General features: G+C 45.1%; 1 protein-coding gene across 1 annotated transcript in view; it reads right to left on the reverse strand.

Annotated features, from left to right (window-relative positions):
- Positions 1-10,556: 10,556 nt before the first annotated feature.
- The window catches only part of GALR1 (galanin receptor 1), a 56,703-nt gene continuing 41,192 nt past the window's right edge, over positions 10,557-26,067 (reverse strand). The window contains exon 5 of the transcript XR_013961466.1: positions 10,557-10,650. The gene's annotated coding sequence lies outside the window, so the exon portion shown is untranslated. The remainder of the gene's footprint in view (positions 10,651-26,067) is intronic.

Consider the following 26,067-nt stretch of genomic DNA (forward strand, 5'->3'; position numbering starts at 1 on the left):
GTCTCTACACTCTTCACCTGGGCAACTGCATCATGGTGGCTGGACTGAGGCCAGGGATTTACCAAGGAAAATGGCCCCATGTGGGGAGTAGCAGAGGCCTGAATATAATCATATTCATGAACATTTTCTGGGATCTAGTAGGCACCTCAAGGGTGAATGAGGGTGATAATGTGTGTGTGACTCTCAGGAGCACCTCAAACCCACCCTGGGAAAGTCAGCCAAGGGGAGGTTTCCCGCAGTCTCTCTTTGCATTCTTTGTAGATTAGAGTCCCCCCACTCTGCAGACATCTCAGGGCTGTCTCCCAAAGCTTCAGAAGTGCTAAGGACATTTGAAATCTACATGCGTTTCTTATACAGTTACAAAGGGCTTGTTCACACGTGTCAACTTTAATATGAAGAGAATTTGATCTAAGGGCAGAATAATAGAAATCCTGACAGGCTGGTTTCTTCTGACAACTGACTTGAACATTCTCAAATTTAAAAAAGAAAAGAAAAAAATCTTGTCTTATCACAGGTAAAGACAATTTGTGTGTTTTATAGGTGAAGGAGAAACTAAGCCATACATGCCAGCTTCACTTACATAGCCCATCCATATTACTTTTCATCATAGAAACCCAGGGGAGAAGAGAATGGCTCACCATGGAATTTCTGAACACACTCTGCAGCTAATCGTCTCAGGAGATAATATAACACAATATAAAGTGTGCACTTAAAATAGAAATCCATTACTCCATACTGTTTATATTATTAATGTCATTATTATTGTTAGAGTCCCAAGCATCATGCACTTTAGACTATCATGTGTCTAGTACAGTGCGCTGTGACTGTCTAGGGTGAGATCACCAGCTGGGGCTCTGAGTGAAGGAAGAGGACTGTCTAGTTCCAGTTCAGTTTGAGATGGGGGCAGGGAACCCCTAGAGTTTGGCATGGAAGTGGCAGTCAACTCGAAGTGGGAGGATGGGGCAGCAGGACCCCCAGCTGCTAGACTCCCCCACTTCATCATTCAGCCTGGAGACGGTTCCTCTATTCTACCATTGTGTTGAAACCAGTTATGTCCTACATTTCCCAGCCACCCCACTCCTGGAGGGAAGAGCTGCACTCACCTGCATAATGCCTTCCTAAATTCTGAGCCCAGACCCAAGTTCAGCCCTTCACCTGGAGCCAGATCCCTCATGGTGGGTATCTTCAACAATGCTCCAAAGAACCTTGATGGAGAACCACGTGAGTGGCTCTAAACCTCCAGAGACTGGGTCACATCCCAAAAAGACCAGGAAGAGGGTTGTCCTGGGGCAAAGTCTGGGCTGTGTACCTAACAAGTGTCATAGGCTAGTCCTACACAGAATCACCTTGGAGAACGTGGACACCTGGGGTTGGCCTGTATACCTCAATAGAAATGATCCTGGTTTTACCTTGGAATTTCCACAGTTGGCCTTGTGCTTCTCAAATGCAATCCCCTGGGGAACTTTGAAATAACACTGAACTGACGCCCAGATGCTACCTCCACAGACTCTCATGTACTTGGCCTGCGGGAGTCCTAAATATATTGTTGGACTAAGGAGCAGCCCAGGCTGAGACCTGCAGGTTTGTGTTTTTTGTGTGTGTTTTTTCCTAGGTTTTACCCCACTTAGGCAAGTTTCATCTACTTCTATTTTACTTAGAGTTTTTATTAGACATGGTTGCTGAATTACATTTTATGCTTTTCACTACCTATACATATAATCATTTTCCTTAATTTGCAAATGCAATAAGCATTATTGTATTTTCTAATAATAAAGTATGCTCGCCTTTCAAATTTGCTACACAATGCATCCCAAATGGACACGCTAAATTTGGTTACCATGTTTCCTATTTCAGTAAGATCTCTTCCCATCTAGGATGGTATCTCTCCATTATGATACCAGACAAGTCAGATTTTTGAAGCTCTTATTTCCAAAGCTCATTGATAAGATTAAGTGATATAATGTATATAGCAAAATGAGGGGACCTCATGTTCCGTCTTAACCCCCACCTCATATGATGTTTCCTGTAGGAAATCTACTCCAGAGGGATTTTCCCTTACACTCCACAGAACTAGCTCTCTTTCTCTCACCATCCCTCCCTGTCCTCCCCGCTCTCCCCTTTATGCACTGCAGGTGACCTGGATGGGGAACCCCCAGGGCTTGCACACCAACCCTGCAAATGAGAACAGGCTCCTGTCCAGCCCTGTGGGAAGGACGAGTGGGGACATGAGGATAATCTGGCCCCAACACAACCCCACTCGGTGAAGACCTGTGCTTCACAAAGAATAGAGGAATTTGTCACAGATGAATCTAAAATTGAAAGCGCCCAGGAGTGAACAAAACCTAAGAGACACCTCAGTTCCTCCACGAACTCAGAAAACTGGTCATTTTTTGTTAGGGGAGGGCTTCCTTCTTAATCTACTGGAGTGTGAAATTTCTGAGAATTTGAAGAACTTTAATTTCCTTGCATTTTTCTATAGTTAAGAAATGTATTATTTTCTTTTGATGGTTTCCAAGGACTTTAATCAGCAATTGAGGAGAGGAATGTTTCAGCATTTCTGTTCACTCTGTCATCTTCTCCCAAAGTAATGCACATTAGGGACTGAAAACCATGTCACAGAACCATTAGCTTTCTGACACTTTATTGGTCCTTTGCTGAGAACTTTCATTAGCATTAGATTTGCAGGTTAAGCCCACAGGTGGTAAACGCATTATAAGAAACAGAGTTAGATCTGCCTAGAATTCCAGTGACTTGCGATCTCAATGAAAAAGATCTAACCTGTGTTTTTCTATAGCAACAATGAGATTTCATTATATTGTCAATAGCTAAGGCACTACTTATTGCTATTAAGTCACATGGACAACCAATGGAAAATTGGAGAACTCAAATACTTAATTTCCAATTTGTTCAAAATGCTGGCAATGTTACTCAAATTTTTTCATGTATTTTTCAAATAACATTTAGAAATACCCTTGGCCTGCATTAAAATTCACTCTAAAATGGACGGTACCAGTGTGCACCAAGGCCAGACGTTATTTGGTGAAATAACTTTCCAGGTCATTGTTCCCACAAGCATGGCTGACGGTCCTCACCTGACGTCACGGCTTTCCAATGGGGCTTGAACATGAATGGCTTGTGCCGTGTTGGTCACCTCTCCTTCACCAAAAATGAAGCAGTTACCCTTCCCTCTGAGATCTGTCAGTCTGTTCAATGTATTCATGCCTCTGGACCTATTTTGCTCATCAGTTTATTATGTTCATTAGAGTCCACCTAAGAGTGAGATCATCTCTGACTGGCTTATTATTTCACTCAGCATAATCTCAAAGTCTATCCATGCTGTCCAAACAAAGGATACGAGATCCTTCCTCAGACACAGACAACAGTGGGATGAAGGCTTTGGGTATGGCAGGGGCTGGGCGGAGGGGAACAAAGTGGGGGGAAATGAGCTGCATTTGTAATATTGTCAACAACAACAAAAATGAAGCAGTTACTAATTGTGTAAGCCTATGAAAATCGAAATCTCAGCCAGAACTTAGGAAGCTTTATTTTGTGGCAGTGTTTATTCTCTTCTGCATGCTGAGAATTGAGTTTCTTGGTTTCAGTAGAGAGAAAAGTTCCACCATCTCAGGAAACAGGCTGATGGCCGTAGTGGGTAGGTTTTCATCTCCCACACTCTGTGCACACCTGAGCTGTGGGTGTAAATTCACACTTTCTGAGTGTAGATAAATGCAGAAGTCATATAAGAAGCCATTGCCTGCACCTCCCTCATTAACCAAAGGCAGCTCCTGCAAGTGGCTGCTTGGAGATACAGGCCTCTGAGTCATTTCTGAGCCATTTCTGCTTGACTCTTCTGTCTGCTTCCTGCTCCACATCGGTGACATGTGACAGGGACATACAGCAATTGTTTATCTCAAGAGGTTTCCCTCACTTCTATGCATGTAAAATTTCAGATATTTCATAGGAAACTGAATAGCTACGCACCCCATGTATTTAGGTAAATAAACTGTTCTTAAAATGAAGTTCTAGCAACTTCAGTATGGATAGTTAGAATATGCTTGTTTCCATAGAAAAAAAATAAATTGATTCTCAAGAAATGGGTGAATGTTTAAGTGCTTTAGAAACAGAAGCACTCCGATGGCTGATCAGGAAGAATTGAGAGCCTGTTGAAAGGCTCAGACCAGAGCCTGCTTTTTGCTCTAATGCTGCAGAGATCCTCCCAGGCCCCAGAGAGAAGGACAGGCGCAGGATGGGGCGAGTGATATGCCTTCCTTCAGGTCCTGTTTACCTTCCAAACCCTTCCCTCCACAGCCCAACCTCAGAGGCCCGCCCCCTCACTTTTTTTGTCTCCTCTCTCATTTCTGGCAAATTCCTCAGGAGCCCAGAGAGCTTCCTTCAGTGGAATTCAAGTCAACAATATTTGCCAGTGCCTGTTGAGTGAAGGCGAGATGGGAGACACTGGCGAATCAACCACGGTCCTCCTAGGAGAAAATCAGTTGCACAGAGTGAACCTCAGTGTCTCCACACCAGTGAGAAATGGCAGGATGTGATCACTGACCCCGTGCCCAGCTTGGCCTCATGCTGACTCTGGACCCACCTGGGAGAGAGGCCGCTGGGCTCCTGTCTTCCTTGTGCTGAACTGGCGTCTTCCCCCAGGTTTCTGCACATCATGCCATGGCCTCCTGTCACAGAACTTTCTCTAGATGTGTGTGTTCCAGCAGGTCTTCTGTGCGCTAATATCATGATGACAGAAAAGTCAGCAGAGATGGTACTTATACTGAAGATCTTTCTCAAAGTAAAATCAGCACACATCATTCTGGCACTGGAAGGTTTGGCCTTGGAACACCCCAATACGGCTATTCTCACAAATCTCAACCTGGCTAACCAACCAATCCTCACTTACACCTAGCAGACCTCTGACCCTTATCAGGAATCCTGGGCAAGGGGGACTTTATTCTAACAAATTATCTCCACTTCTAGAAAATAATCTGTTCACCATAGCTTTACTGAAATGGGCACCTATATGTAAAGTCGTAAAATCAAGTAATCTTTATAAGCAGAGAGTATAGGACAAATTTTAAAAATCATCCCCACTTTGTTTCTAAAACAATTCCCACAAATCACAGAGACTCTGAGTGTGCTGTTCCTTAAGATTAAACTCATCAACTGGCGAATGTCAGTGTATTGCAGATTGCAACAGTCAGTCAGGTAGAAATTTCTGCAGGAAATAACCAATATGTGTCATTATAAATTGGTTTTTAGTGATAAGAAATTAAGATATTTCTCTATTCATCATGTGTTTCACAAAAAAATGTTCAATAACCTCACATCCATCTTTTCTAATCACTCACCATGACTGAGCACTTTGGATTAATATTTCAAGCTGTCAGATATGTCCTCATGGCAGGCACGATTTGTCTGAGAGCATTACATTAAGTGCTGCATCACAGTGACTTATAAAATGCTTTGTTTGTGAAAGGCAGTGATTCAGGAGGGGTGAGGGCATCCTCAAGTGGTTTGTCATGGAAACAGCTTGATACTGACTGGTTCATCATCTCTTTGCCTACAATCATGTCATCCTATCTAATAAAAGAGTAATATGCAAATTAACCACCACTCTGCTGCACCCACAAGCCACGCCCACCATCCAATCAGGAGCGAGTATGCAAATTAACCCAACCAAGATGGCTGCGGTCACAGAGAGAGAAGGAGGGAGGCTTGGGTTTCCCCGGCGATGGAGGAAGCCAAGCTTTCCGCACACCCTGCCCGGCCCAGGCCTGCACTCCAGGCTACAAAGTTTCAATTATACAAGATAAATAAATCCAGACAAAAATGGTGCCAGCCATGCAGCTGGAGAGAGCAGGAGGCTAGGGTTGCCCCTGGCGATGGAGGAAGCCAAGCTTCTGAAGCCCTAGCCTGCCTTGGCCTCCGCTTAAGGTTACAAAGTTTCAATTATAGAAGATAAATAAATCCCAACAGAAATGGCTGCCACCATGGAGTGAGCAGAAGGTTTGGCTCTGCTCAAGGCTACAAAGTTTCAATTGTAGAAGATAAATAAATCCCATATACCAGGGCCTCTGCTTGGGTCACCAGGGGGCGTGGCCGGCCTGCAAACCACCACAGGCCCCTCGCCCAGGCCACCCCACTCCCCAAGGGAACCCCCACTCTGATCCGGGATACCCTTCAGGGCAAACCAGCTAGCCCCGACCCATGCACCAGGCCTCTATCCTATCTAATAAAAGAGTAATATGCAGATTGACCATCACTCCAACACACTAGCTTGCTGCCCCCATGTGGTCAAAGATGGCTGCCCCCATGTGGACACAAGATGGCCACCACAAGATGGCCAGCAGGGGAGGGCAGTTGGGAGGGACCAGGTCTGCAAGGGAGGGCAGTGGTGGGCAATCAGGCCTGCAGGGGAGGGCAGTTAGGGGCAAACAGGCTGGCAGGGGAGCAGTTAGGCATCAATCAGGCTGGCAGGGGAGTGGTTAGGGGGTGATCAGGCCGGCAGGCAGAAGCGGTTCAGGAAGGCAGGCAGGTGAGCAGTTGGGAGCCAGCAGTCCTGGATTGTGAGAGGGATGTCTGACTGGCTGTTTAGACCCAATCCCACCAGGAACGGGCCTAAACGGGCAGTCGGACATCCCTCAAGGGGTCCCAGATTGGAGAGGTACTGGGCTGAGGGACACCCCCACCCCCGTGCATGAATTTCATGGACCAGGCCTCCCTCTAGTACAGCCGTGGGCAAACTACGGCCCATGGGCCGGATCCGGCCCGTTCGGCTGTTCTATCCGGCCCACTGAGCCGAAAGAGCAGAGGGTTCTCTTGCTCTCCCCTTCGCTCCTTTACTTTGAATTTATATTAGTTCACACAAACACTCCATCCATGCTTTTGTTCCGGCCCTCCAGTCCACTTTAAGAACCCATTGTGGCCCTCGAGTCAAAAAGTTTGCCCACCCCTGCTCTAGTATCTACATATTATGCCTGTAATTTGTTTTCTCAAAAAATAGGCTGGAAGACACTCTTTTTTTATTGTTAAAACTAGGGGCCCAGTGCATGAATTCGTGCACCTTGAAAGGAGCTGTGGGCCATGAAGCTGTAGTGGGCACAGGGGCGGGTTTCAGCTCATTTTCCATTCCCCTACCTGGCCCCTCCCACTGCAGCCCCGGTCCCTTGTCTGCCGTCAGCCCTGCTCCCACTGCCACTACTCCCACAAACTGACAGCACCGGCCCCACTCGTACCCACTGACAGCACGGACTGATTGGGGCTGACGCAGCCAAGGAGAGGGAGTGGTGGCTGCTGCCCCAATCACCCCTCAGGAGTAGGGGGGCCTGAAGAAGCCCTCAGGGGTGATTGGGGTTGGCAGCTGCCACTCACACCCGCTGGTGGTGCTGAGTGATTGGGACTGGCGCCAGGCACTGACAGTGAGTGCTAGTGCCAGGTGGGACCATGGCGCACAGGAACAAAGAATTTTTAGTAACCACCAGAGGCTTGCCCCGATGACAGTGACTGGTGCCCCACCTGGGTCTGGCTCCCCCACTCACCTGCTCCACCATCTTGCCACAGACAATGCCTGCCATGTTTCACACATGACCCCTGGTGGTCAGCGCATGTTTGGTTGTTCCACTGTTCGGTCTATTTGCATATTAGCTTTTTATTATATAGGATAGCACAATGCACTTGAAAATATTTACATGATATAATCAGATGGCAAAGAAGTTTTCTTACTGATAAAAAGCCTAATTTGGAGTATTTGGGGTTAAAACTGAACTTCTGGTGGCAGTAATGAGTGCACACATCCGCAGCCACTTGAGGAGGTACTTTCAGAGAGAATTATGAAGGTGCCTGTTACTAGGAAGAGCCAGGAGGGAGCTGCATATACACAGACCATGCATTTCTCTGTTTCGTGTTGAACCAGCATCACTCAGATCTCAGTGAAATTCGTTTTTATGGAGGTTTTCCAAATAGCAGGGGCTGATATCCAGTGTCTGAATTAATTCTTTGCAAGTGGCTGAGAAGAAAATTGAAAGAATACAAATGCAAGTAAGTTAGGAGAGCAGACAAAAGTGACCGGTGCTGCCCCCTGTATAGCCCCATACTTTGCAGATAACAAGTGCTATCTTTAGTGTTCTTTATCAAAATGCTAAACTCTTCATGAAAATTAAATTGTCTTTTTAAATTGAAGAATGATGGTGAAGCATAATTGAAGAATGATACTATGATTTCTCTCCCGGGTTAATTTTACACTAGTTTCTTACTGATATATTCTCCCTAGAGGAAAGCCTTGAGCATTCATTGAACAAGAGTTTGGTGTTCTATCCCAACCCATATCAAAACAATCGCTTCGTTAAACTATTGAAATAGAGCCAGAGAAAGTGGGGGAGGGTGGAGAGCTGAGAGGCAAGGACCCTGGACTGTGGGAAGGGGCAGTGTGGGTCTGGGTGGGCAGTGGATAGACTCCTGAGAAGAACCCTGGAGACCAAGTCCCCACCTCCCTTAACTGACAATCCCTGAAGATACAAAGCTGCTTTGTTCTTTACTCAGTTTAGAGTCAGAGATCTAGACAAATTCCCAAGCCAGCACTTTTCAGTTGCCCTCCTGACTGAATTGTGAAATACATTGCTCACGGAATCTTTCTTGTTTCTGAGGTCAGGGGGCCAGTGCCAGCGCCCCCTAGGTTCACCATCAGGTTATTGGTAAATGTTCCAGGATGCTGAGCACACGGATTTAATCCCCATTTAACCACAGTGATTTGCTAAACAGAAACAGGAAGTCTTCTAAATTCACTTACAGGGAGCTCTGGTTCTCAGCCTCGGCCAAAGGACAGTACGACTATTACAGCCGGGTCTGGGCTCTGAAACACAACTTCAAACACGAGAGCAGGGACCACTTGGGACATCCATCAGAAAACCTGACTTTCAAGCAGGGGAATGACAACCGCTTCCCGGGGCTCCTTTCTCAAGAAATGAACTCCTTTCTCAAATATAATGAATTTTGGTGCCCCTGGGGGGATACACCTTCATTCTACTGCTGATCACTTGTGAAGAGCTAACAGAGACAGATTCATCAGACTTCCATGTGCATGAAAATGTCCAGAGCTTGAGAACACCCCACCAGGAATCTGAATGAGCAGGGCAGCTTTTGAGGTTTGAGGAAAACTACACAGAGGTTGCCTCCAGCAATGTACATGGAATTTATGCACCACAGGAAGATGTCTTACTTAATTTTAGCTGTACATTCATAACAATTACAGGTTGGTACAACATAATAAAAGACAACATATGTCGTATTTTTTTGTGAATAAGACACACCCATGTATAAGACGCCCCCCACTTTTCCAACCCAAAATTAACAAATCAATATTTTAAACATTTTGCTGGTTTTCCTTTTAAGGCCTTCTTTATTTTATTTATTTGTTTGTTTGTTTGTTTGTTTATTTTTGCATCTTAAGGAGTTGTTCTTCCTGTTTTCTCCACTGTTTGATCATACACTCAGTGGGAGGAGGTCCAAATGATCTCTCTGCAGCTCTATTTCCATGCTCTTTTGCATAGATGATTACATTCAGTTTGAATTTTGCAGAGTAAGATAATTGCTTACCAGTACTTATCTTTATATTTTTTTTACATCTTTTTGGGCTCAGAACTCTCTGGTCCCTTTTGCATCTGTGCATTCTCCACCTCCACCTCCAATTACTAAGGCATCAGCTGACATCAGTACAATAATGCTCGTGATTGGAGGAAGCCTGTTTGACAAGGTATGGGCAGCTACACACCCATGTGGCTCCTTCCTCGGCTGACTTCCATGTATAAGATGCCCCTCGATTTTCAGTCTAACGATTTTAGAAAAAAATAGCATCTTATACATGGAAAAATACGGTATTTTGCAATGGCTATGGAAACTCACCCTTAGCAACTCCTATGGATGCCCTGTCTGCCTCCACATAACCTCATTCCCTAAATGATGAAGTCACCCTTCATCATTACATCTCTAATAAATTACACATAAAATGAGCTAGTCTCTGTCACTAACAGAATGTGCTTCTTCATCTTCCAACCCCACAACTAGATTAAGCAACCTCTCTTCTGAGACCTAGTGAACATTCTTTCAAAGGTCTGTGAAGAACTCTCTTTGACCCCTCATAATCTTTTAATTCAAATAAAGTGAAGTACTTATCAGTGAACTATAATTAGCTCGATTCAGCTGTATCTTCAATGAGCGGGCTAAGGGCTCAGATCACGTCATCTATAGAAATAAAGGTGCTTACAGAGAGATGTTCTCTTTGACCTCATATACCTTTGATGATGATGATGACTGATGATGATTATTATTATTTAATATTTATTATTATTTTCAGAATCACAGTGCTTTGAGGAAAGGCAGGGGTAAAAGAAGGGAAAAAAATTAATGACCTTAAAATTATATATATATATATATATATATATATATATATATATATATATTTCATTATTTTTCTAATTTAATCTTCACAACAACCTGGCATGAAGATATTATTACTAATATTTTTTAAAGTAGAAAAAAATCATACCTAAAGGTTTAGATGCCAGGCAACTCACATGGCCTGAAAATGCAGAAGCAGTCTCCGCACTCCAGTCTTCCCGACTCCACACTCTCTGCCGCCTCCACTTCCTTAAAAGGCTGCAAAAGGTTGAATTAACCTAAGTATTGGATCAATTACTCATTCTGACAGAATAAAGGAAACAATACAAAATATTTATAACTAGACACCTTGGTATCCTATATAATATGCAAATTGACCCTCACACCCTCACAAGATGGCTGCCTACGACCAGGCTGGCAGGGGGGTTAGTGAGGGACAACCAAACGACTGAACAGCAGGCTGTGTGGGGTGACCAGGCTGGCAGGGAGGGGCAGTGGGGGCAACCAGGCTAGCAAGGGGGGCAGTTGGGGGCAACCAAACTGGCAGAGGGGAGCAGTTGGGGGCAACCAGGCCAGCAGGGGGGCAGTAAGGGGTGACCAGGCCAGCAGGGGGGGACAGTTAGGGGCAATCATGCAGGCAGGCAGGTAAGCGATTAGGAGCCAGCGGTCCAGGATTGTGAGAAGGATGTCCGACTGCCAGGCCCGATTCCCAGGATCAGGTCTAAACTGGCAGTTGGACATCCCCTGAAGGGTCCCAGATTGGAGAGGGTGCAGGCTAGGCTGAGGGAACCTCCATGCACAAATTTCGTGCACCAGGCCTCTAGTTATATTATTAATTACATTGAAAATTAGTGGTCTAAGTGCTCCAGTTAAAAGACAGAGATTGTCAGAGTGGATCAAGAAACAAGACCTAATTATACATATGCATATATATATATATAGACACACATAGATTCAAAATAAATGGATGGAGAAAACACATCATACTAACACAAATCAAAAGAAAGCAGGAGTACCTATATTAATTTCAGACTGAGCCAACTTCAAGGCAATGAAAATGATCAGGAATATGAAAGGGAATTATCTATACCCTATCTAATAAGAGTAATATGCAAATTAACCGTCACTCCGTGACAAAAATGGCGGCCCCCATAGCCACAAGATGGCAGTGCCCAGTCCCTTCAGCCCCGCTGCTGGAGTGTCCGGGCCTGTCCGCCGGAGCAGCAAGGCTGGATCCGCCTCCGGAGGGGGCGGATCCAGCCTCCCCGCTTCACCAGTGCTGCAGCGTCTGGGCCTGTCAGCCCCACTGGGGTTTGTGGGGACCAAGCTGCGAGGCTGGATCGGCTGCTAGAGGGGGCAGATCCAGCCTCCCCACTCCACCGCTGCTGCTGAGTCTGGGCCTGTCAGCCCCGCCGGGGTTCACGGGGACCAAGCAGTGAGGCTGGATCCACCCCCAGACACGGCAGACAGAACCCGGACAGCAGGGCTAGGGGGCTTCCTTAGCGCGGCAGCAGTGGGGAAGCCCCAGGACCAGCAGACAGAGCCCAGACAGCAGGGCTTGGGGGCTTCCTTAGTGTGTCGGTGTCAGCAAAGCCCCCAGGCCTGGCAGACAGAGCACAGTGCAGGGCATTGGGGCTTCCTTCACATGGCACATGGTGGCGGCAGGCAGAGAGTGGACAGCAGGGCATGGGGGCTTCATCTCCATGGCTGCAGCGAAACCCCCAGGCCCTGCAGAGAGCAGAGAACCATGGGAGTGGGCCTAAGCCATCAGTAGGACATCCCCTGAGAGCTCCTGGATTGCAGAGGGTGCAGGTTGGACTGAGAGACCCCCGTGCACGAATTTTGTGAACCGGGCCTCTAGTGTATATATAAAACCCTAATATGCAAATAGACTGAACAGCAGAACAAACAAACAACTGGCCACATGTGTTGACCACCAGGGGGTACATGTGGAACATGGCAGGCATCGGCCATGGCAAGATGGTGGAGCAGGTGAGTGGGGGTTCCAAACCACAAGGGGATGCATTGAAAGCAGTGCAGGTCGCTGTCATCAGGGCGAGCCTCTGGTGGTTGCTGAAAATTCTTTGCTCCCACGTGCAGCAGTCCCACTGGGTGCTCACACCTGCTGCCAGTGCCAGCCCTGCTCACACCCACTGCTGGTGCCGGAGCCACTGCTTGCCCCCGTTGCCAGTGTCTAGCACCAGCCCCGATCACTCAGTGCCGTCAGCGGGTGCGAGCAGCAGCTGCCAGCCTCGATCGCCCCTGTGGGCTTCTCCACTTCCCCCTGCTCCTGAGGGGGGTTTGGGGCTGGAAGCCAACTCTCGCACTCAGTGCCAGCAACGGCCCTGCTTGCACCTGCTGCTGGCGCTGGCCCCAATCACTCTGCACTGTCAGCATGTGGGAGTGGAAGTGGCAGGAGCAGGGCTGCTGAAAGACAGGGGATCCAGGGCCACAGTGGGAGGGGCCAGGCGGGGTTGCGGAGGATGGATCTGAGACCCGCCCCTGTGCCCCCCACAGCCTCGTAACCCACAGTTCCTTTCAAGGTGCACGAATTCGTACACTGGGCCCCTAGTGTAATAAGGTCAGTTCTCCAAGAACACATAACAACCCTTAATGCATATACACCTGACAACAAAGCATAAAGTTATATGAGGCAAAAAAATAATAATAAATTTTCACAGAGGAGTAGATGAATATACTATCGTAGCTGGAGATTTCTACAACCAAATATCATAAATGTTCAGATCCAGAGGGCAGACAATTACTAAGGATATAGTGGAACTCAACAACACCATCAACCAACTGAATATAGTGGACATCTACAGACTACTCCAACAACAGCCAAATACACAGTCTTCTCAAGCTAACATGGAAAATTCACCAAGAAAGACCACCCACATTCTGGGCCATAAAACACACCTCAATAAAGTTTAAAAAAATAGAAATCATACAATGTTTATTTTCAGACCACAATGAAATTAAACTAAAAATCAGTAAGAGAAATATAACTGAAAAAATTCCAAAACACATGGAGATTAAATAACATACTCTACTAGTAAATAACATGAGTCAAAGAAGATAAACCTCAAAAGGAATTAAAAAATATTTTGAACTAAATAGAAACGAAAAATAATTTATCAAAATTGCGGGGATGCATTGAAAGAAGTATTTAGGGGAACATTTATAGCATTGAATGCATGAATTGGAAAAAAAAGAAAGAATTAAAATCAATAATCTAAGTTCCCCCCTTAGGAAACCAGAAAAAGAAGAGCAAATTAAGTCTAAAGTAAGCAAAAGATGAATAATAAGAGCTGAGCAGAAATCAGTGAAATTGAAAACAGAAAATCAATAGAGAAAATCAATGAAACCAAAAGCTAGTTTTTAAAAAGATCAATATGACTCTAGCCAGGCTGAGTACATAAAAAAAGGGAGGCGGGGGGTGGGGGGAGAACACAAAGGATCATGGATTCTGAGATAGATGGGCACTGCTTTCTGTATTTGGTGATCTCTCAGATTCTAATCTCTAATAGCCATGCAGTCATTCATTTATTCAGCAAAAGGTGTATGCCAAAATGCTAAAATATAATAGCATATAAAATCTCTACTCACATAAAACTTAAATCTTGGCATTCCTCGATGTTGTGAATATAATCATAATTTTATTATCAAAATTTGGGGATGAGCACAGAAGGCGGGGATTGACTGAATCCAACTTATTATATCTTCAGAGAAAAGAAGAGACACAAATGAACTGACTCATTTATTGATCTTCTGATTTCAATTGTCTAACTTTACCTCTTTCACTTCTCCGGTGCCATCAAAACCACTTATTTAACACTCTCCACTCTAGCACTGATCTGGTATTTCACAGAAAATTCCAATCATTGTGATCTCAAATCCTAGAAACTTATCATCTTTTCTAGAAGGAAATAGTATTATAACTTGTGAAAGCTAAAGCTAATGTGGCTTCTTGTTTGGATTTTTGTTGTATTTTATAGAGAGATGTTTAAAAATACAACAAATAGGGCCAGGAAATAAAAAAGAGAATATTATAACTATATGAGTAGCTATAATCTGTAAATATATGTTGTACCTTTACAATATATTAAACATTCTAAGAGTTGGCATAATAGACAGGAGATAAAACACACTCAAGGTGTGTCTCTGTGTATCTGTCTGCTGTATATATGTGTTAAATAAGTTGAGTGAGTAACTTTCACTCAAATGTCTTTTTTATGAACTCAAAGGAGAATGTAAACAACATAGACCTTTATTTCATGAGAAAAATAACCTTTAATGAGAGTGAAGATAAAATTTTCTCTGTAGAATAATCCTATATAATAAAAGCCTAATATGTTAAGTGTCAGGTTGGCCGGTTGGTCGTTCAGCCAATTAAAGTGTAATATGCTAAGGCTGCTCAACCACTTGCTATGACGTGCACTGATCACCAGGGGTCATACAGTTGACTGGTTGACCAGTCGCTATGATGTGCACTGATCACCAGGGAGCAGACGCTCTGACTGGTAGGTTAGCTTGCTGCTGGGGTCCAGCTGATTGGGACTTGCCCTCCCGCCATCTCTCCCCAGCTGGCCAATCTCCAGTGTTGCTCCCTGGCCCTGATTGTGCACCAGGCTGAGGGACCCCCTCCCCAAGTGCACGAATTTTGTGCACTGGGCCTCTAGTAACTAAATAATCATGAAGCAGCCAAATATAGTCTTTAGATCCAGTAGGTCCAGTTGAGAAGATGAATCTCTGAAATTCTATTCTTTCCTGTTTTGGTTTCAATTCAAGTTTGAATAAAATCAGAGATAAAGATCATCTTCTCCCTTAACCTAAAAATCAAACAAAAATGTTTTTTATAGCAGCTTTCATCAGCCATGAAATGAAAAAAGTTAAATCAACAGTAATTTTAAGTTTTCTACAAGCACTCAAATGATTACATTCTAAATGACTTTCCAAAGTATCTAAACTTTGAGGTTCATATAATTTTACTAAGTGTTTTGTTTATATCTCATTTCAGAAGGGTTTATTAGAATACATTTCTAACAGAGGCTTCAATGACTACTGAGTGACATCCAATTAAGGCAATTACCAATACTCTTAGCAAATTTGCTTCATAAGCAGAGCATAGGTGATAAAAGGCAGAACTGTTCAGAGTGAATTATTTAAGGTGCTTACAGTCTATCTGATGATTCACCTAAATTCTTTCTAACAGACTTTAGTGACCTGTGGCCCTAGTATTTTATTCTTGCACATGACAGTTTCAGAGTTAGGGTCAACCTCCCATGCTGTTTGTGCTCATTGTTAATGAGTCTCTATTTGTTATGATAGAGAAAACCAAGGAATCATAGTACTTCTGACGTGACTTATTCCTCTTTTACATAAAAATATTGTCATAAGGAGCAAACCAGGGGCTCAAGAAGAATTTGGTACCCTTTCTGGCTATTGTGGACATACCAGTAACCTCTCCTTCTTGCTCTATAGAATTGGGATCAGGCTGTATGGTATAACCCAGAAGACTGAGCTCCCTTTCCTTAAGGACAGGCAGTGTCCTTGCTTCTCATCACAGGCTCAAAATACTCAGCAATCACAGAGAAATGAAGTATCCCCATGGAAGAGTGGCCTGAGAGGGATATTAGAGCCGAGAACAGAAAGCAGGGTGACCCCAAGGGTGGACATCTGGAAGCAGTGAGTTGGAACCAAAGCAATGAGTTGAGTGAGGTGTCCAAGTGGGGCTCCAAGGAACTTCACCAGCAATGAGAGATGGATTGCATACAAGAGGATGAAAATATTAGTAAATATCACATTAATAATCCTATCTAATAAAAGAATAATATGCAAATTGACCATTACTCCAACACGCAAGATGGCCACTCCCATGTGGTCAAAGATGGCATCCCCCATGTGGACCCAAGATGGCCACCACAAGATGGCCAGCAGGGGAGGGCAGTTGGGAGGGACCAGGCCTGCAGGGGAGGACAGTTGGGGGGGACCAGGCCTGCAGGGAAGGACAGTTGTGGGGGAACACAGGCCTGCAGGGAAGGACAGTTGCGGGGGACCAGGCCTGCAGAGGAGGGCAGTTGGGCATGACCAGCCCTGCAGCAGAGGGCAGTTGAGGGGACCAGGCTGGCAAGGGAGGGCAGTTAGGGGTGACCAGGTCAGCAGGGGAGGGCAGTTAGGGGTGACCAGGTGGCAGGGCAGGACAGGTAGGGGCAATCAGGCCAGTAGGGGAGCAGTTAGGCATCGATCAGGCTGGCAGGGGAGTGTTTAGGGGGTGATCAGGCTGACAGGCAGAAGCAGTTAGGGGCAATCAGGAAGGCAGGCAGGCGAGCAGTTGGGAGCCAGCAGTCCTGGATTGTGAGAGGGATATCTGACTGCCCATTTAGGCCCGATCCCAGTGGGACAGTTGGACATCCCTCAAAAGGTTCCAGATTGGAGAGGGTGCAGGCTGGGCTGAGGGACAACCCCCCTCCCCCATGCACGAATTTCGTGCACTGGGCCTCTAGTATATTAATGAATGTGTTGCAGTAAAGAGAACCAGGCTTCCCAGTGTAGGAAAAGAGAGTTACCATATGGAAAGAAAGGATGAGAACAAGCATTGTGGTATTGAATTGAAATTGGTGTCATTGGTCTGATTCATAGATGAATTATATCATCAATATAAATAGATGATAATGATAGGAGGTAGACTGATAGATAAATGACAGGTAGAAGATAGATAGATAGATAGATAGATAGATAGATAGATAGATAGATAGCCATACTTATAGGTATGTATATATAGATTTATATTCAGACATGTATTCCCCACCAAACATTTATTAATTACAAAAGTAATGAAAGAAATTTTAGCATGAAAACTGGAAGACACCACCTTGATCCAAGTGAACATTCTCAGTGATGGGCAAAAGCAAAAGCATGTGTCTCCTGGTGGGATCCAAGAAGAACATGACATCATTTCTGTAAATCATCATTTATGCTGATTCTAGAGTCTCTGATGCATTTTGCTGTACTATATTGCTGAACATAATTTGAAATAGAAAACAGAATACAAAACAATTTTTTTCATGCCTTTCGTGCCTTGTTAAAATACAACTTTAATCCATTTCAGAGCTTTCTGAGCAAAAACTAAGCAGATCCTAGGAATAGTTGTTGGTATTAGGGTGTGTCTCATGATGGCTGAGAACAGAGAAGCTTGAACAATACAAGCAGGAACTCTGATTTCTGGATCTTTGGTTTCCATGTGAATCATCAGAGAGAAATGCACAGACCAATCCCTGATCCCATTTGTGGAGAAATTCCGAGGGACAGAATTTCCGCTCGGCCTGAAGAACAGGTTCAATGTGACTAGTCGGAGGAGGTGATAAAACAGTAAACAACACTTACAGGTGAAATGTAATGCTCTCTGCTGTCACTCACTAGATGATTGCTGGTTTCATGGAGTGTTTCTTTAGAAATACAAACATGACAAATATGGAACAGGGAATGTCTTTGTTGAGAAATAAGCAACATAGTGTGAATTTCCTCATCACTAGGAAGACCACTGCATCATTACCTAGCAATCTCAGCATCATAATCACAGTGGAGACAGATGATTTCTGTTTTAACACATATCCTCCCTCCTGAGGTAAATAGATCCACAGTGTATGTGATGACCTTGAGGTTTTAACATAGGACAATATATTAAACTAGAGGCCTGGTGCATGGATTTATGCACCAGTGGGGTCCCTTGGCCTGGCCTGTGTCCTCTTGCAATTTGGGACCCCTTGGAGGATGTCAGAGGCCTGGTTCATGGATTCAGCCCCATCCCGCAGGCCAGGCTGAGGGACAATGTGGGGGCGGCCATCTTGTGATGACATGGGGGTGGCCATCTTGTGACATGAGGGTGTGAGGGTCAATTTGAATATTACCTCTTTATTATATAGGATAGCCAAGTGACCAAAGGGTGGAATGACCAGAACGACCGTTCGACCAGAAGTTCAACGCAGGAGCTGCCCCCGGGTGGTCAGTGCCTGGCCCTCCCACAGTGGTAGCAGCCGCTTAGAGGGTGGGTCCACAGACACTGGGCTGACTGGGATAAGCAGCACTCCCACAGCAGGCTGATCCCCACAGGCCGCCCCCCACCAGTGCACGAATTACAGCACTAAATGCTGACAGTTACTAAGCACCGTCCTTGTGGCAGGAGAAGGCCGCGTACTCTCCACGGAATCTCAGATAATCCCAGAACCTGCCTCACAGGGTTGATCTAAGGATTTCTATTCATAGCTTTCAGATTGGAATGAGATAATCAGCTTTTAAGTAGTTGAGGGAAAACACACAACTGCTCCTTTTTCATTCTCTTCATCCTGCTTTCTTGCAAGAAAAGGAACAAATTATGAGAAAATGACCAACAATTTTGATAAGAAAATGATGGTCCCTAAGATAAATAAAATAATATGAAATGCTATCATTTGGGGCCCCTCAGGGAAAGTTGCACAGATAAAGAGGGAGAAATACAGACTGCATTTGGCCTTCATACTTGAAACATCCTTGAATGACCCCCATCTGCTGAAGTGTAATTCTGTGGTTTTCTCCAGGACTCTCATTCCATTACATAGTTCCACAGTACAACATTTTCACATATTTGTAACAGTGTTTATGCCATTATGGACTTTCTGAAGTAATTTATAAGCAAGCACAAAATTACTAAAAAGTAAAATGTTAAGATACTGATGGTTTTGAAAAAAGACAGGAATGATAGAAGTTGTATAGGGGTAGGTGAGAGAGAACAGATGAGGAATACAGTCTAAGGGACAGTAACTTCATTTTATTTGGTAGATGTTGAGAGTTACTAGATATGTTTGATAGATCAGAAATACATATAAATATTTAAAATCATCAGTGAATACTGACACAGATACAGTACATCCCTCATCCCTTATAGTAGGAAGTCATTGCATAAGACCTGGTAGCAAGAAATAAAGTGTATAAACATGCAGTTTCAATTGCAGAAGACCTAAAGAGAATTATTAAAGACAGTGCCATCTGAGAAGTAGATGGGATTGAAGACCAGAATATTTTATTTTCTACTTTGTATCATTCTATAATTTTTGTTATTCAAGCCATATTCATGTATTACAGGTCTACAGTCCCTTCACTAAGTCTCTTGTGGAGAGATCTGTTTAAGAATTTCATTCCATATATCAGTGGTCAGCAAACTCATTAGTCAACAGAGCCAAATATCAACATTACAACGATTGAAATTTCTTTTGAGAGCCGAAAACCAACGTCTGGGCCACGAAGTTTCAATCTCACTGTACGTGTGGGCCTGCACGTGGTATTTTGTGGAAGAGCCACACTCAAAAGGCCAAAGAGCCACATGTGGCTCGTGAGCTGCAGTTTGCTGACCACTGCCATATACAATCCCAGTGGGATGTGTGAGGCTGCCTGGGAACCAAACACTCCACATGCGGGGCACAGGTTATAACTACCCCTACATTCATGTGTTCAGGACAGATTTGACTGGAAGAGATTTATAACTTCATTTCCCAGGGCTTTGTGGATTTTGTCATTGCAGATAAGGAATTATGGACCTGTGTGTAGCCAAAAGAATAAATATGCACACAGTTTCTAAGGCAGAATCAAAGTGAAACTCACACAGTCCACCTTCCTTTAACCCAACTTTCATTTCCCTTTTCAGTTGAGTGTGTACTGTGGCAAAGGAAAAAATAAGATGTGTTGACCAAAGGCATTTTCCCTTTTGAAATATCAGAATACATGTAGTCATGTAGCAATGCCTACAGTGATGAAATGCTAGAGCAATTTTTGAAAGAACATTTGATAGAAAGCATGATGAGGGCTCTATTTCCATTTTGATGAAAGTCTTTGCATCAGTTTGGCAGAGAACACAGAGCAGCAGGAACTCTGCAATTTGCAATGAAGAGCAAGGAATCCATGCCCTTTGCAATTCACAAATCTCCCCACTCTGCCTTTTGTGTCACAAGTAATTTTATTCCATAATGACCATTTTCCCTTCCAGAAAGGAAAAGAAAAATGTCCATTCCAGATAAACAAAATAATAGAGTGTAATAGTAGGTGGTACAACCCAACAAAATATCAGGGTTGAGTGTAAACATTTACAAATGGAAAAAACAAACAAACAGAGAACAGGACCCCTGTGTATATTAAGCTGATAGAGAGTTATAAGCCAAAAGTTCCAAGATGCAAAATTAATGAAGATGACCCTGACCATGAGCTCAAATTATATAATCAGGACATATTATTTGGGTGCTTGATGAGAACAAGACAGTATCACAAGACTACAGAAAAATGAGCATTAAGAGATGTGAAGAGAGGACTAAGAGAGAGCAAGCAGCTCAGGGTGATCTGTGTGGGGGGCTACCACAGTAAAATAATGACTAGAGAACAAAAGGATGATGGTTGTGGGGCCAGGGTTCAGCTAAAGATTAACAGATAGTGAGGAAACAGGAAGTGGAGTCTGATGGTTGGGAGACCAAGGTCCAGCTACAGATTAAGAGACAGTGAGGAAACAGGAAATGAAGTCTGGTGGTTGTGGGTCCAGGGTCCAGCTACAGATTACGAGACAGTAAGGAAATAGGAAGTGGTGTCTAGGCAACTATGGGTCCAGGGTCCACCTATAGATTTCTGAACTGTTAGAGCTGATGTCGCCACTGAGAACAGGAGAATTGCAGAGAAGCTCCACAAACTGAGAGTGTGGAAGAGAAATAGAAACCAATATAGAACAGAGAGCAAGAAAAGGCCAGAAAATGAGAGAATTGGAAGTGTGTGCAGGACAGTCACTAAGGAAAGAGAATTCCAAGGCCACATGTCAGAGGCCACAGAGAAAACCAGGGACAATGGGCAGTGTAGGAGGACCGGGATGAACCCATAGCCATCACCTGGAGAAAGGTCCATTGTTCACACATCAGTAGAAGAGGAAAACAGACTTTCCATATTCAGGTATATTTTCATATATGCTTCCTCTGCTGAGACCTAATATAATATTTTTAAATTTTTATTTCAAAATGTAAACATCTAAGGTTTTTATGAAAGTAGGTTCCATCTCTACTCTCTCCTCGCATATTATCTGTCTCCCCTGCCCACCCTGCACGCGAAGGCTCTGGGCAGGACCCACTCCTCTCTACTTCCCTCTTGTGTGACCTTGTAAGTGATTCTGTACTTCAGTTTCCTCATCTGTAAAGTGGGGGTTTACTGGGCTGTTTGATGAGTACCTGAGAGGCATTGAGAGTTAGCTTATCATATGGTAGGACATATTCTCACTGTCTGGCCCTTCAGAGGGTCAAGTTCCATACCCAGACATCCCTGAGTACAGAGAACGTGTAACGGTGTTGGGTTTCCCAGCTTTAACTTCCATCCACATCTCTGTATTTCCCTGTGGAGATCATAACCCCTCCTTTTCTAGTCGTTTGGTTGGGGCTGACTCGCCCTAAGCTCTGTAGACCTAGACTGTTATGTGACCAAGTCAGGCCAACTAAAGCACCACCAAACTCAGCATTTCTGCTTGGGCTCTCCTGCCCATGGACACTCTCGGCTGCACTGCACTTGAACTTGAAGGACTGTAGAATGGTGATGGTGATGTTTTGGCTGTTTGCACTGCACATCCCAGTCCCCTTGTCTATCTGCAGAGGTTCAGACAGGAAAACCCAGCCAGGAAGGCATCATTTACCTCTGGTTAAACTGGGCTCGAAACTACTAGAGTTTTGAGTCACATGATCAAGTACATTTATTTTTGTTTGTTTGTTTCAATCAAATTTGAGTTCATTTGTTGTCACTTTACAATTCAAAACAAACAAACAAAAAACTTAACTGATTACTTAATGGTAAAGCCTCTAGACTCACTAGGCAGTCTAATTGGAGAGGGAGACACTGATGTCAAGCTCTAAATGAACAGTAGGACCACATCAATGGAAACACTGTACATGTCTCAGGATCCGAGCAACCAAAGACACTTTCCAGAAGAAAACTCTGCACTTACAGCAAAATCCCAGGTGAGCAGATCAGAGACAAGGAGGGAGGATGAAAGGAAGGAGAAGAGCAAAGGGAAAGGCTCTCAGAAATTATGAGTCCATATCTTCTATCACAGCTTGAAGCACACATAAAAAAGACAAAAACATAAATAAAAAGGCTCTCCAAAGCTGTGAAGGAAAAAAAAATATATATACTAGTATGCCGTACATCCAGTTCAATTCTCCCTCCAAAAAAAGGAAAAACTCATTTTACTTTAGAATAATCAAAAGAAAATAAACTCATACAATTTTATGAGATTAATATAGAATTATTATAAAAATAATTAAGAACAAAATACTATCTTTACAGCCAATAAAAGCATGTCAGAAAGATATTTTGCAGGACAGTTGTATTGAAGAGAAAAATACAGACCAGTCTCACTTATGAGATATCACTGCAAAGATTTACATAAGAGTCAACTCTGCAAGACTCACTTCAACTATTTTGGTTCCGATATATTAAAGGTAGACTAAAAACAAGAACATCTTGTGGGCACGGCCTTGCCTGCATTCCTCTTTGATTAATAGTTATCATAAGAGTTTATGGAGCAACAGCAATGCCAACATTTCTTCTCCTGATCACTGCACCACTCATAAGGACCAAATGTTTCTCTTCCACCATGGCACTTTGGGAATGAGGGACTGTCAGAACTCTGGGGAGAGGCTGTGGCAGGTATTACCCAGTGCTCACTGTCACCCTTCAGGTCAGGTACTCACACTGAGATAGCTCCGTGCTCACTCTCACCCTGTTCATCACCCTCCCACACAAGGGTTATTCAGGTCCTTTCATCATCACATCTTCCTCCGGTAGACCTTTCTAGAGTCAGAATCTCTAGCCAAGATCCACCAGCATCCCACCCAGTGTCTCAAATTGTGTCCCCAACAAGATATGTTCAAGTCTATCCACTGGTACCTGTGAATGAGGGTCTTTGTTGTTGTAAGCAAGTTAAGATGAGGTCCTACAGGGTATGATTGGGCCCTAAACCCAGTGGCTAGTGTCCTTATAAGGAAAGGGAGATTGGGGACACCCAGAGAACAGATGGGAAGATGTCACAGAAGGAGGAGGCAGAATTTGCAGTGACTCATACCCAAGCCTGGGATTCCCAGGAGCCACCAGACACTGGGAAAGGCAGGAAGATTTCTCCCTTAGGTTTCTGCCCACACCTTGACCGGGATCCTGGGCCTCCAGAATTGAGAGAGAATACATTTTAGTTGTTACAGCAGCTTCAGGAACTTAAAACACCACTGATGTTCCTGTTTCTCCCAAGCATAGTAGCTAAAGCTTCTCTAAAGAGCATTATCTCTTTCTTAGAAGTTCTATGAGAAGATGCCCGTCTGTCTGCTATATTTTAACCATTGGGAAAGCAGTAAGTGGACTGAACAAACTTTGTAATTATCAGAATGTTCGCCATTTTTGTTGAGGAATCTAGAGATTTCAGTGCCAACCTCTGTCCTCTGGTGTGTTGCTTGAGGCTGAAATGTGTGTAAATATAAACAGGACTAACGCCACCCATTCTATAATTGGTGAATACGTGACATACACAGCCCTTTAAGAGATAATACATTAATAAAATTTAGACTGCCATACAAATAGCCAAAAATTCCTTCCCAGGGAGCAAGTGTGACTTAGTGCAAGAAAAGAGTGGGCATTTTCCAAGGCCACCTGGAAGGAGGTACATGAAAATTAAAGACGGGGGACACTTAGCACTAAAGTCACTGACTTCACCATTGTGACCATGGACTGTTTTAATTTAAGCCCCATCCCCACTCCCTAATCAACCCTCCCCATACCAGGAACTTTGGGAACAGATAGAAGCTGCATAACTATAAAATCCATTTAACTGAAAAACCCTTGAGCAATTTTCTCCTGAATGTTCTCAGTTTAGTGATTATTTCTTACATAGATGAATAATGCAAGAATGATGCAATGAATATTCCACATAGTATGATAGGAAGAGCAAATGAATGTCTCAAATGACTATTTTCTCCTTATGTGCTTTTCTCTCTTAGCATTTTTTCTGATTTCAAAAAATCATTGTTTCTATGGAAACAATAATGTACCATTTAGCCCTGAGAGCAGCATATAAGAAAAAAATGATTGTGTACAAAAAAAGTCTTTGGTTTTGTGATATTTTATCCCCAAAATATTTATCTATTATTATCTACTAGAGGCCCGATGCACAAAATTTCCCGGCTGTCCTCTGGCATCCAGGACCCGGGCTTCCCTCACAGCCTGGGCTTCATCTGGAAGGTCATTGGGAAGGATATCCAGGACATCCAGAAGGATCTCTGGTCTAATTAGCATATTATGCTTTTATTATTATAGACTAGTGGCCCGGTGCACGAAATTCATGCACATTAAAAGGGGATTAATTAGAGGAAAAATTTAATATTGCTATTTGCCCTTCCTCTATAATAGAAGTGTCAGAGGTGAAAGAAAATTAGTAAAATGTATATGAAAACCTTCCTCCTGTTGGAGTCTGGGCACACCATGGGACCCAGAGTCAAATCCCCGCCCACCCACATGCGCCTCAAAATCGCAGGAGACCCAGACCCGGCCGGCCCCCTACGCTCATTGGGCTAGATCCAGACCTGGCTAGTCCCACCCTTGTCAAGCCCTGCTGGGCAGGGGACGTAGCCTCAGGTCCCCTGGCCCAGCGCCAGGACGGGGGTGGGGCATGGCCTGAGGTCCCCCAGCCCAGACCAAGGCGGGTGGGCGTGCCTTGAGGTCCCCCATCAAGCCCTGCCAGGTGGGAGACATGGCCTGAGATCCCTGTCAAGCCCCACCAGGCAGCGGGGGGCGCAGCCTCAGGTCCCCCGTCAAGCCCCGCTGGGCGGGGGGTACAGCCTGAGTTCCCCTGACCCAGCCCTGGGGGTGCACCTTGAGGTCCCCCGTCAAGCCCTGCTGGGTGGGACCATGGCCTGAGGTCCCCTGTCAAGCCCTGCCAGGCAAGGGGGCGCAGCCTCAGGTCCCCCTGGCCCGGTGCTGGGACAGGGGGTGCGGCCTGAGGTCCCCCGGCCTGCTGCTGGGGTGGGGGACACAGCCTGAAGTCCCCTGTCAAGCCCCACCTGGTGGGGGGCGTGGCCTGAGGTCCACCAGCCTGGTGCTGGGGCGGGGGGAGCAGCCTGAGGTCCCCTAGCCCAGTACCAGGATGGGAAGTGCACCTTGAGGTCCCCCATCAAGCCCCACTGGGTGGGAGGCGTGGCCTGAGGTCCCCTGTCAAGCCCAACCAGGCAGGGGGCCGCAGCCTCAGGTCCCCTGGCCCAGTGCTGGGGCGGGGAGCACGGCCTGAGGTTCCCCGTCAAGCCCCGCCAGGCGGGGGGTTCGGTCTGAGGTTCCCCAGCCTGGTGCTGTGATGGGGGGCGCGGCCTGAGTTCCCCCGACCCAGCACTGGGGGTGCACCTTGAGTTCCTCTGTCAAGCCCCACTGGGTGGGGGTCATGGCCTGAGGTCCCCTGTCAAGCTCAGCCAGGCAGGGGGGCTCAGCCTCAGGTTCCCTGGCCTGATGCTGGGGTGGGGGGCGCGGCCTGAGGTCCCCTGTCAAGACCCACTGGGCAAGGGGTGCGGTCTGAAGTCCCCTGGCCTGGTGCTAGGGTGGGGGCCGTGGCCTGAAGTCCCCTGTCAAGCCCCCCTTGGTGGGGGGGGCGTG

Source organism: Plecotus auritus, assembly GCF_963455305.1.
Source record: "Plecotus auritus genome assembly, chromosome: 8".
Taxonomy (NCBI): Eukaryota; Metazoa; Chordata; class Mammalia; order Chiroptera; family Vespertilionidae; genus Plecotus; species Plecotus auritus.